The sequence below is a fragment of the Octodon degus genome, unplaced genomic scaffold (assembly GCF_000260255.1).
Source record: "Octodon degus isolate 3935 unplaced genomic scaffold, OctDeg1.0 scaffold00156, whole genome shotgun sequence".
Taxonomy (NCBI): domain Eukaryota; kingdom Metazoa; phylum Chordata; class Mammalia; order Rodentia; family Octodontidae; genus Octodon; species Octodon degus.
Genome location: NW_004524732.1, coordinates 1,947,415 through 1,960,911, shown reverse-complemented (window position 1 = coordinate 1,960,911; position 13,497 = coordinate 1,947,415).

Sequence of the window (13,497 nt, the reverse complement as noted above, 5' to 3'; positions counted from 1 at the left end):
TATATGCAGTGTATTATTTGTTGAAACTGTACTTCCGATTGGATTTGAAACTGTCTCATTGCTATGTGTTTATCAATAAAACTTTGAAAAAAAAAAGAGAGGGGTTTGGGCTCCAGGAATGACCAGAGGATCACTTGTGTCTACAAGATCCTCCACTCCTTGGTGGGAATGCCTGGTGCGCGAGGGCTGTACCCAGTAGCTGACCACACACTGTGGCCCTGCAGGCCTGATCTGGGCCCGCCAACTGGCCTCCAGGGTTCTGAAGGAAGTAGCATCGAGTCTGTCATATAAGGTGACCTGGAGGAGTCCTCAGTGTCAGAACTAAGCGTGCTTCAAATGCACAGGCTTTTTAAAAGAGTGCTGGATGTGGACAGAGCGGGGAGATTCTGTGTTTTCCCGTCTGACTTGAAGTTCTCTGGGAAGGAGAGCTCAGGGCTGAGGGGCCTAGGGGAGGACGAGGCCACGCCCACGCCCAAAGCTACGTGCACCCACTAGTCACTCTCACCCCTGCTTCTCTGTGAAAGGATGCAGCTTAGGAGATTCTGAGAGCCTGAGGATGGGTGGGATGAGTGGGTCAGGGAGGCCTGGAGCCTCAGGCCGAAGCTGCAGCCAGGACCCCAGCTGGCTCATCAGCCGGCTCCAGGAGCAGAAGCTGCTCTGCATGGTGCAGCATGGCTTCTGCCTGCCACAGGTCAGCGGGGGCCAGACAGGTAACCAGTGTGTGTGTGTGTGTGTGTGTGTGTGTGTGCGCGCGCGCATGTGCGCGCGCGCGCGCATGTGCATGCACGCACCACCATTACATGTGCGCTGTGTCTGCACAAGGATGCCGACATCTTCTTCTGAAACTTCCTGAGGATCTTCCCACCTAAAATAAATATAGGGAGGAGTCTAAAGTAAATCTGCCAGGAAGTTGGGGAAGTTGAATCTGTTCTCAGCCAACGCTAAGGAGTTGTAACTTGGGGGGTGAATGAGTCCGCCCTGTGAGAGGGATGGGATTGTGTGTTGGAGCTTGGGTGGGGTGGTGGTGGCAGGAAGCCCTGCTCACAGGTGGCCTGGGGTCAGATGCGGGTGGGCGATTCTTAGCTCCGGGGTCTCGGCTAACTCATCCTGAGTCTGTGATCTTAAGCATGGGTGCTCGTGTTCACTGTTTGGGTTGCTGTGAAGTTTAAAAACAAGCACATTAGTAAGTCGAAATTTGGGGTCACAAACTCAGATTTCCACAGAGCCCTGGGGAGAGTATCTGGGAGTGACGCTGGCCAGGTGGGACCGGTAATGAGTCGGCAAGCATCTGCCCATCTGGGGGGCAGCTGCTGCTGAGTTTTGTCCAGCTGGAAGTGGCCATGTGGAAACCAGGGCCTGGCACACCAGAGGGTCTCATTTTCCAAGAAATGCCAGGCTTGAATTTTTTTGAAGTGTGAACTCTCTTAAGCTGTAGATGTTGACAGCAAATTCAGAGATGAAAAACAAAACAAAACAACCCTGCCGATGTGATCAAACAGAACACCCACAACTAGAATCTAGCTAAAGTGCTTCTGTGAACGCCTTGCACTCGGAATAAGTGGACTCTATCACTGCAATCCGGGGAGTGTTTAGAAACGAGGAACATTCACTGTCTTAAAGAAAGGCTTTCTGTTTGCAGTGTGATTTCACAATAAAACTGCCATTTTCTCAGACCAGAACACAACGTGATATTTACGCATGTGTGTCCGAGCTAGCTCACTTCAGGAGTCAGGTCTCAAGGAACAAATGAGAAGAAAAGGAGGAAATGGAAACAAAGGTTTGTAAATAAAGAGGGGACGAGGGGTTGGAGAAAGGAGAGCAGAATGGGGTGGAAAAGAGCAACAGCATGTCCAGTGAAAGTGAGCATGGCGGGTGTCTAAAGTGTGCCGCTAAACTTCATTATAATAACACAGCAATACTTGTCTGTGACGCTGCTCTATTCCCTGGTGGTGGCTAAAGCTGTGGTAAGAGGCATGAGTTGAGTTCCCACTCCAACAAAAGCTGCAATTCCTCCATTAAAAAAATTGTAGAGTGAGGCCTTTCTACTTCTTTTGTGATACAGTCTTCTTTCTTTATGAAATGGTCGTGATGGTGCATGATAGGTTTATCTAATTTTTATGTCCTCACATGGAAAACTCAGTTGGTAGGGCCGTACTGGACCCTCTTGCCCTTTAGTTTTACAGCTTCTCAACATGCTGGGGCAGCAACTGCTGGCCTGGGCCATTTATACTAATGTGGATTTTGTCAACTGATTTATGTACATACAAGGAATAGTAAAGGTGATATTTCATTATCTGTTTTTTAATTCTTTCTCAGTAAGAGGATATTTAATCACACACATGGCCTCTAAGGGCAGATACTGCCTTTCACAGCTGCGCTGTGGGCCTAGGACCAAGCTCTGGTCAATGGAAAGCGCAGTGTACTGAGATGGTTTCTTTTTTCTTTTTTCTTTCTTTTTTTTGGTGGAACCAGGGATTGAACTCAGGCCCTTGTGCTTGCCAGGCAAGCGCTCATTCCACTGAGCCATCTCCCCGACCCCTTGAGATGGTTTCTTGAGAGCTTCCAGTGCTCTTGCTTCATCCCTCTGTGCCACCTTGCTTGGCTGTCCTCCCCTGCTTCATTCGGATCACTGTCCTCTCCATCCTTGGCCGGGCACCCTCCCTAATAAAAACCTTCCCTAAGAATCATTGTCTCAATCTCAATGTCCAAAGGCAGAGCCTTGTCACAGATCGCTAAATTGACCACAGTATCCCTGCCCTGTAAGCTCAGATGCAGTCTGAAAAGTGTCACTACTACAACTCCAGCCGTACTTCCAGTCCTTCGGCATTGACACCGGGGAGAAAACTTATTTGCCATCCCTGGGCTAGAGAGGCTCTAAGGCCACTTTCTTTGCTAATATTGTAGCAAATATATTTCAGGTTCCTTTACCTTGTGATGTCACTTCAGGTGGAGTAGACAGTCAAAGGAGTCACTATGAAGAATGCCAGCCTGGCTTCCCAACACTCTCCTGTGCTTGTTTACCGTATAAAAATGATGTTCTTCTGCTGTAAAGGGAACTATGAGGCTGGGTTCCAATGGCCCAGCACAGAGCTGGGCACAGAAGATATGGTCCCTAAACATCTACTGGTTTCCACATTGACACACTTTCATTTCTTTTCTTTTTATATTTTAGGGAAGGGTCTACAGGGTGTTCAGGGTCCCACTATTAGATCAGACTTGTAGTGATCCACCTGTTTACAGCCTCCCAAGAGCTGGGATTACAAGCATGCCCCACCACACCCAGTCTCAATTGCTGTCTCAGCGGGCCCCGGGGGCAAGGCCAGCACAGCAGGCCCAGGGAGATGCTTGGAGATGCAGCTGCAGAATTTCTCCATGGGGTAAACCACTTCAGGGAAGAAATCTTCATCATCAGGTAAAGGGGAAAAGGTCCAGCCCACCCTGGAGAGACCACGGAAGTGGCAAGGACTGACACCCTAAAGGAGGAGGAGGCCTGTAGGAAGCAGCAAGGGCTGTGTGAGCGCGGCCTTTCATGCTCAGCACCTCAATGCATTTTGCTCAGCCTCTTCCTGTGATGCTGTGAGATGACCTGAAGTCACTGTGACGTCGAGCCGTCAGGTGACTGATGCAGGTGTTAGAACTTAGTATTTGGCTCCTACATGGCAGGTACTTAACACAAGCACTGCAGTATGGTGACGGTAAGTCTGGTACTCAGGTGGTTACTAAAAGAACAATGGGTAAAGCTGCAAAATTAGCATGGACATTCTGGACAAAAAATGGTGCTTTCATGGGTGGGACAGGGAGGGAAGGTGCAGAATTTTTTCATGCTGATCACAATGGTGCACAACAGGAAACGTGTGAGTTGCTGAGTTCTGGCATTTTCCTTTGAATGTTTTCAGCTCATAGTCAGTAAATGAATCATGGATAAGAACACATTGTGTGTGTGTGCATGTGTGCATATGTGTGTGTGTGTGTGTGTGTGTGTGTTTAAACTACAGTAGATCTAAGACTCAGACTGCAGTCCACTCCTGGCCGCCCACTACTGTGCACTTGGTCAAGCCACTGTACTGCTCTGTGCCCCAGCTCCTGCCTCTTACCAAAGGCTCACAACACTGTCTCTCCTCCTAGACTACCTAGGAGGACCAAGGAGTTCATCTTTGCATGTACAGAGCATGTTACATGTTCCTGAGTAAACAACTGCTCATCTTGTTGAGCATAACTGAGAAGGAAAGGGGCTGAGTGGGTTTACTTCCTGCAGGACGGCAGAAGCTGAAGGGCTGACACCCCTTGGACATGGAACAAGGGGCAGCAGCTGCAGAGCCCATTTGCACAGTCCTGCAGGATAAGAGTCAGAGACATGGCCAGGAAAGGGGATTGGCTCCCGAGGACCTACTGCTTGAGGATGAAGGCTTAGGAGGACAGCAGTGCTGCCACAGGAAGAATGGAGTGACCGGCTGGCGTCAGTGCTGGGGTGCACCAGTGCTGGGCGGAAGATTACTGGCATCATCCTTTTAATCCAACCACAGCTTTGGGGCTCTTAAGCTGCTCATTTTCTGCGTATAGAATCAGAGCTTCAGAGAGCGAGAGTAACCCGCCTCAGTAACCTCCCTCAGTGTGTGTGTGTGTGTGTGTGTGTTAGGGCCAGGAGGGGTGCTTTTGCCTTGCATATCTACCAAACTTCCTCTTTGCAAAAAAGAGGCAAGGAGTTGTCCAGGAAGGAGGGAAAGCCAGCAGGAGGCAGAGCAGCATGCGAGCCCACCCACAGCTCGGGAACTAGTGACCTCTGCACTCAGACACACAGCAGGAAAGCAAGGCTGCCAGAAGCGAAGGCTGAGGACAAGGACACTGGCTGGGAGGGCCACAGGTCTGAGGCCTTAGTCTTTGCTCCGTGTGTCCTGGCTGCCAGGGGAGACAGCCTAGAGGTGAGCTGGTAGGTCCTATAGGATACGCTGTCGGACGGGGCTGGCTGTTCTCACCAGGCCTCCTGTTTTCACACAGGAGTCAGAGGCGAGGAGTTGCCTAAACCACAGAGGATCATGTGGCGGAGGAGAGACACCATCACTCGCCAGCATTTGTGGGGATGAACAAGACAGACAAATCCCTCCTCTCCAGACTTGTTCCCTGACCTCAGGGAATACACAGTTTTGTAAGAGATTACTACTCAAAAAAATATTCATTAAACAAATGACTGATTGAGTGAACCTGACTTCTTTAATATGCACAGACATAGACGGCCCATGAGGGCTGACGTCCCCACGGCAGCTGCTAGCAGAGCCAGGGAGAGAGAGTGAGGGCCGGGAACGATTGGATTATAGAGGGCCATGGGTGGTGTGGCCTGGCGCCCGCTCCCTTCCTCCTGCCCACAGCCCCACCAAGCTGCTGTCCTGACCCCAGAAGCTCCTTCTTTCCTCTCCGACCTTCTCAAAGCGGCCCGCAGAGGCTCTGGGTCAGTCAGGCCTGGCACCAGGTCCCTCTCTCTCACTCGGCAGGGGAGTCTTAGGAAAGGCTCTGAATTGAAGTCTTGGTTTCTTTATCTGTGAAAGAGATGGCACTCTGTCCTTGTGGGTTTGTGGTGGGGATGAAATGCTGGGTCCAATGCTTCCCTTCCTGGGGCAGCAGCGGGGCAAGAGAGGGGACAGGAGGAGGAGCAGGGGGAGCAGCCAGCACAGAGTCACAGAGCACACTCGCCATCAACGCAGCGAGCAGCACAGCTTCTGTCTGCAGCATGGTGGTTCCTGAATGCTGCTTCTTCCCTGATAGCCTGCGCCTGTCCCACTTCCTCCTCCCAACTTCCGTCAGGGTCGGACTTGGTTATTTGTGCACATGGCAGAGAGCAAATGGGCAGGAGTACACCTATAGGGGTGTGTGTGTAGACAGAAAACATGCACTTGAGTGTTGGTGTATAAGACGGTGTGTGTGTGTGTGTGTGTGTGTGTGTGTGTGTGTGTGTTAGAGAGAGAGAGACAGAGACAGAGACAGAGAGACAGAGAGACAGACAGACAGAGACAGAGAAAGAGAAAGAGAACTCATGTACTTCAGCTTGTGCCTGCATACATGAGGAAAACGGGTTGGAAAGAGAGAGCAAGACAGAGACACAGAGAGACAGAGAGAGACAGAGAGAGACAGAGACAGAGAGAGAGTCAGAGATAGAGTCAAAGAAAGGAGGGTGAGACTGAAGTGTGTGTGTGTGTGTGCTGAGGAGAGAGAAGCACACTGTATTTGTGTGAGTGTGTGCACTTCTGTGTACCTGTATGTAAGCAGGGGCTCTGGCAGGGAAAGATGTGGCCTCACAAACATGAAAGATCTTCCTGTGTCTCAACCACTTGCTTTCCCTTTGCAGGGGTGGGTCGGGCTGGGAGAGTGTTTCAGGGACAGCACCCCAGCCCCACCCTACCCTGCCATCACCATTACCTTTGGCTTCTCTGAACGGGTGTGGGGCTTGTCAGCCCTTTCTACTTCAGCAGAGTTGAAGGAGTCTGCGGCTATCTCCAGGAGATTAGGGTGGGCTGTCCCGCGTGGGGTGGGGCAGATGAGTGAATTCTAGCCTTTCCTTGGAAGGGTGTGGCCCAGATCCTCCCTCTCCCTGTGCCTGGTGCAGAAGTGACATTCCTAGGCTCTCTGCTAAATGGGGGAGTCATTCGTCAGTGAGTGAATTCTCATGCATTCGGTGATTGACTCCCTCTGAACATAAGCAGACCCCTCTTCCCAAGCAGCAGCACTTCATCATTTGTATGGTTCCAATGCCTGACACCAACTAGGTCCTCAAATGCGCCTTTATTCAGAAACTTGCTGAACTAACCAGTGGCTTCTCACATTCAATCTGTTGCCTACTTTTCTTGAGTGAATGACACGCGCAGACCCCGCCACAGAGCAAGACTTCTAGCTGGAGGCCACCAGCTAGCTTTGGCAGTCAGGACAAACTCCAAAGTCCTGCAGCTCACTGAAAAGTATGAAGCAAAGCATGACCAGAAATAGAAGGGCTGGGAAGGCAGGCTTGCTACTCAGGTATTTTAAGCAAAGTACAAAAAACGAAAGACAAAAAGTGAGCATGCATGTTTGTAAGCAACTTCAGAAATGAATCTCTACATCTTTGGTTAACTTCCAGGCAGTGTTACTTTTGCTACCAAAGAAGGCAGCTGGTATGGAGGTCAGTGGGGAGAGTCCTTCCCTCTGGTTTGGAATGAAATGAAGGTGACCGTGTAAGACATCATTCCTCTGTGCCTCCTAGGGTGCACCTGGTGTCTCCTACTGAGCACGAAAGCTTTGGGCTACAGGAGGGCAGCAGAGGCAGACCAAGATAGACGTTTGCTCTGGGCTTCACTCAGCTGTGCATCTGTGTATGAAACATTAAGCTTTGATGAGCTCCCACGCCTTACGGGTTGGGAGGAAATTATAAGGGGACTTAAAGGTAACACATGGTACATTGTCTGTACAAACCGTCTTCCACAAATTATTATCTGGGCAGCATTTACCATTCTTTTCTTTATTTTATGAACTAGATAACTGAGACTTACAGAGTTGAAGTACCTTGAACAAGAAGTGGGTCAAACAAAGGCCCAGTTGATTCTGGGCTGGAGTGAGGGCTGTGTGGCTCCAAATCTGATGTTCTCAGGCATCGTGCTGCTCTCTACCTGCACATCTTGTGACACGCAGAGGAAGCTGCCTCCAGGAGGTGTGCCCAGGACAGCTGCCCTGCAGGTGGATGGCACTTACTCAGTATGCTCCTCGTCCCCTTTCCTCTTCCTTGTTTCTTTGTGTATATCCCATACTGAAGGCTGCCAGAGACCTTCTTTGGGCTCTTCACACCAACTGTATGTCTGCAAAAACCTCTTTAGCAGGCATCCTGCAGTCAGGATTGACCACACGTGGGACTGGAGCAATGGCTATTCTTATCCTGGGGAACCCGCTGGTTTCAGCTGGTGGGGGTCCCTCAGCATCTTCCAAAGGCCATGCAGGATTTATGCTAAACTCAGAAGTTAACCCTTGTTGCCTCTGTGTCTACATAAGCAAGGATCCTCAGATAATAAAGAAGGGTGATTTATACAAGTGCCATTTTTCTTCATAATAAATTTATTAAATGATCATTGCTGTTTTGCTCTCCTTCATATTTTTCACCACCAGTGTGGCAACTTGTGTTTGAAGTCCATATTGGAGTGCTGTCAAAGGAGCTGTTGCTTGGATCAAGCAAAAGTGACCTGGTGGCTGGGTACCCAGAGCTGAGAGCGAGGCGGAGCGCAAGCCTAGGCACTAATGTGGGGTCCGCAGACTTCGGGGCATGCAAACGAACTCTGTCTTCTTTATCATCCAGGTATGGAGGTCTCTATCAAATTTGTTGAGCACCTTAGACAACGCAGCTTAGATACACATGCCAGGACGACATGCTAGCACTTTATTACAATAAGTTAATTATCATTACTTCTAATTAATTACAATTAAGTGTCTTATAATAACACCAGTACTATGTGTACTAGTCTAAAAGCTGTGGGAAGGTGGGATGAATGGTTTTGAAATACTGGATCATGGGATTGTCCTAAAATAAAGAGTAAGAAAGAAGCTACCAGACTGAGCAAACAGAGTGGCATTTGCTCCAGGCATGGGGCTCACTTCCATGTCCATTTTAGCTGGGGCAGGGAAACTGGGCAGGGGAATAAACAAGGCACAAAGGGAAGTGAATTTGAACATCCTTGGGCTCTACCTGCCTTTTGCAATTCCACTGTGTTCGAAAACTATTGTCTTCTTACGCCAGCCTGTGCCCTGAGGTCAAATCGATGCTGCTCTAGGGTGACACAAGAGTCCAGGAGAGATCCGAGATAGCATGCTTTCTTCCCAGGTCTGTTGTGAAGTGAAAAACAAGGGAATTCACGCACTACACTTATAAAAGGCTGTCTGCCACTCAGCAAGCGTTCCACAGAGTTCATTTCTTTAAACAAATACAAAGAAACAAGGCTTCTCTCCTCTAGTGTGGCAGGCTACAGGGTCTTGAGGCTCCCTTCTGTACCTTATTACAGCATCGTAATGCCTGGAGAGGCTCTGTGGGGACCCCAGGCTCATTGCTCAGCCTTCCTTAAACTCAGCTTCCTGGGCGGTGGATAGAGGAGTGACTCTCAATTCTCATTGAGAAAGTTGGTTTGTGGACAGAGTTCAATGGAAGGATGCATCAAAGCACCTTACACAGAGCAGGCTCTCAACACTTGCTGATTGCTTTCTTTTCCTTGTGTCTTCTAGGGTTAAAGATTAGAGGTCAGTGGTCCATCAGCCTCATCCCCACTTTACAGCAACAGATCTGCATGACTTTGTCACATCAGGTTCTTTGCTTTGGGTCACAGGCTCTGTGGGTGCACTGTAAGATGCACTAAAAAACCATGTATATTTCTAGCCCCCAAATCCTTTAACTTAGAGCTTAAATAGTCCACATTAGCATTGAAGACTTTATTTGGTAGTTTTCCTACATATACTCATAGGTGTTATCCTCTGAAATGAAGTGTTTTTGCAAAAGAAATAAACATTTTCTTTCACTAATAAATTGCCAATTTTCTAAGGTTACAGACATAGTCTATAGCATTTTCATTTTGGGGAACGTTTTCTTTTTTTCTTCATTTATCTTGGGAAATTGCAGAAATGAAAATCTAAAAATAATTTAATGCAAATCCATTCAAATAATTATAAAAAGACAAATGGCCAAGATGTCAAAGCCCCTGCACATGCTGAAGAGGAATTATAGGAGGGATGGGGGTGTCTCTGTCCTGAGAAGGCAGCTTTGGGGTCTCCCACTGCCACAGGACCTGCAGAAACCACCCATCCATCAGGCAGAAGCCATCATTTGCAAGAACCACTTTCCCTTTTCTTGCCTTTAGTTCTACCTAACCTCCTTCCTTTGCTTTTTATTTTATTCCTCTTTCCAATACATAGTTCTTCCCTTTGCTCCTTCTCTTCTTATCTATTTATTCCACCTTGGTCCATTTTTTGTCCTGATTTTGTCTTTCTTTAAAAAAAAATTATTTATTTATTTGTTTGTTTGGTAGAGGGTCTCACTGAGCAGCTTAGACTCATAGTGATCCTCCTGTCTCAGTCTCCTCATTGCTGGGATTATAGGCACGTGCCACCACACCCAACTTAAGTGGCCATCACAGCTCCGGTGTTGGCACAGCATGTGGTACTGGGGATTGAACCTGAGTCATTGCGCTTGCCAGGCAGGAGCTTAGACTGCTGAGCTATCTCCTGGCCCAGTTCTGTCTTTGTATATAGTGTTCTAACACTGAGTTCAGAGTCTCCTGTTTTGCTGCCTTTGTCTGTCGCTTGCCAGCTCCCTAGTAACACTTCATTGCCTGGCAAGGTAACCAGCCCATGAAAGGAAACCATAGGTCTTCTTCACTTAAGTGATGACCAGGTCTCACAGGACAGATAAAGAGAGAAGCAAAGTACCTTGCTGAGGAAGGCAGAGTGTTAGCTCACAGAAAGCAGAGGGAAGCCGGAGCTTGACTCTTCAAGGTGCACTGAAGGGGTGAAGAGTAGCTGTCCATGCACAGAGGTCAACAGGGACATACGCTCAGGATCACTGTGAGTTGAGTGACTGGGGAGAAGATTCAGTGAGGTGCTGCTAGATTTGAGGAGGGAGAGGGTGGCTGAGAGGTAGGAGGGGGTCAAGATGGTGCTGTGAGAGGGGTGGCCAAAGGAGAAGTCTGCTGGTTCTGATCTGCCTCAGTACCAAAGCTCTGTCTTTGGATCTCATGGGCCAAAATATAACCAAAAAGCTGGGTCAAACCCTTTCCTTTGCTACACAGGGGCGTTTACCCAAACTCTGCAAGTATTATGTCTCTATGAAATAAGTGATACCTAACAACTGGAATAGTCTGACCCACAGCCAGAGTAAAGGGTGTTAGTCTACCACGGATGGCTTAAATTCATGGAACACTCCACTGTTGGATTAATGCTGCTTCCCCAAGTGGTGAATGGCTCACAGTCCCCATGCTTCCAGAGATTTGTGCTAGGAAGCAGCTCCCTGGGCTGAGTCCAGGAGGGGTGTCCAACTGGGGTACACCAGGGAGCTAGTGAGGATTTCCATGCCAACAGCTCCTGCCCTCCAGTAGGGACCTCTCCAGACTTGAGGGCATGAGGCAGCTCACCTCCAGCCTGCTGTTTTGTGTCACAAATGCTGGTAGGCTCAATGGCCACATCTCTGAGGAAGGTTGTGGTGGTCAAGATGGGAGCAACAGATGTGAAGGCACTAACTGTTTGGGGCCATTAGTACCAGTGTGTGTTTCAGGCCTGGCACAGGTCCAGCCCTGAGCTGGACAACACAGAGCCATGGAGGCTGGAGTGGTCGGATTGAACCTTCCTGTGTATTTTAGTCCATTAGATCTGTGTATCTTATGAGCAACAGAAATTTATTCTCACTGTTTTGGAGGCAGGAAATCCAAGATCTAAGGGCTGGTGAGTTAGTGTCCAGTGATGGTCTGCTTTTGCGTTTAGAGACGTTGGCCTTTTCACTGTGCCTCAGGGTGGAAGGTCTGTGGCATCTCTCTGCACTTCTTTTATAAGCGCACTAGTTTTGTTTGTGAGAACTCCAAATTCATGATCTAATTACCCCTCAGCATCTATCTCCATATACCACCACCTTGGAGATTGTAAGTTCCAATGTATAAATTTTTTGAGGACCTAAATATTCAGCCCATCGATCCATATGAGATGGTTAACTTCAGGTATCCCCTGGACTTGCCTCAGGTTCCTAGATTAAACGGTGTCCAGAAGTATCCTTGTGGGGGTTTCCAGATGAGATTAGTATTTAACTGAGTAAAGCATGTGGCACTCCCCAGTGGGGTGGGCACTGTCCAATCTGTTGAGTGCCCAAGTAGAACCAAGGTAGAGGGACGAAGAATTCACCCCTTCCTGCCTGAGTGCTTGTCCGAATGAGGGGTCTTCAGCTCCTGGGGCTCCTGGTACTCAGTTTTCATATCCAGATTAGGAAGTTGTACCATCCACTTTCCTGGCCCTTGGGCTTTTAGACTTTAACTGAATCACACTTGTGGCTTCCTGGGCTTCCTCCTGGTAGTCCAGATTGTACATGGCAGATTGTGGGGCATCTCAGCCATCCTAACTGTAGAAACTAATTTCTGATGACAAATATCTTCCTACATATGTCCTATGGATCCTATTTTATGAAATCCCTTGCTGATAAACCACATCTCTCCAGTATCTACATACAGCTACCATTTGGGAGCAATTATCATGGACCAGGCATCTGCGAAGGGCTTGCCCATTAACCATGATAGTGACTTTTATGTACATATTACGTATGAAATTCTGTCCTTATTTAGCACTAGACAACTAGCATTTGAGGAAACAATACCTTTTTTTTTCTAAAACCATGGTAGACTTATAACTTAGTCACAGTAAGTGTTGAATTAATATTATGAATTAAAAGTTCAAAAATAGATTTCTCATAGTTCACATAATAGCTTAGGGATATGAGTATGCCTAAAAGCTAAGTCTATCTCCATAGTCCAGACTGGGCATGTACTGCTCTGACCCTCATCTCCAGAAACGTATTGCCTCATGCCAAACCCTGGGAAAGGGGGTGAGCAGCTGGCCCTTTATCTGGGGTCCTGCCCAAATCTCAGTATATGCTCTTCTTCAGCAGTAGAGCTCCAAGGTTAGCTCCTTCCTTGTATGACTTTCTGGCTACCTTGGCAAAAGAGATGCCAAGAATGGACGATTTCAGACCCCAATTCTGCTGTTGCTTCTGTGGGAAGACTTTACAAGCTGTACTCAGGGTGAAGGCATCTGTGGCCTCCTCTGTGTGCCACAGGTATGGTGACATGAAAACACTGCTTTGGATGGAAATCATGTGGAACCGAGTTTCGGCTCTGCCTAGGATGTTACCAACCGGCAGTCACAGAGCTGCAGGTTCCTCATGTTTAGGTGGAGGGAGGAGGTCACATTGTTCTTGTTCTCCCTAACAGTTTAGGATGGTTCAAGTGCAAAGTCAATGCCTTGGCATGGAAGAAAGTGTCTGCTAGTGTTCTGTGCTGGGCAAGTGTCAGCTGCTCCTTTGGGTGGTCACACGAAAGTCGTGGTCAGGAGTCATAAAGGAATGGGCAGTTAAGATGTGGGCAGAAACATGGCAGAGGCTGGGCGTATTAGTGAGCTCTTACCAACATTCCCTGTCCAAGCCATGACTTATCCCTCGTTCATTCTACCATCTATTCTCCGCTTTGTCCACTATTTGCTTGCTGAGTGGTCACTTGACATTAAGCACTGAATCAAGGAAGACTTCATCCTGTCTCTACCCTAGGAAGCTCATTAGCTGTTGGGGAGATCAACAAATAAATTAAAACTCATCCCACGCTGTTTGGTCACATACTAATATGACCTTTGTACTAGTCTCTCAAAAAAGTCTGTCCAAGAAATCAAATCGCACGGGTAACAGTTGAAAGACTTAACAACTGGGATCTGCTCTTACTGAGAAGTTTTTCACGTCAAAAGAAATTACCAATAAAGTGA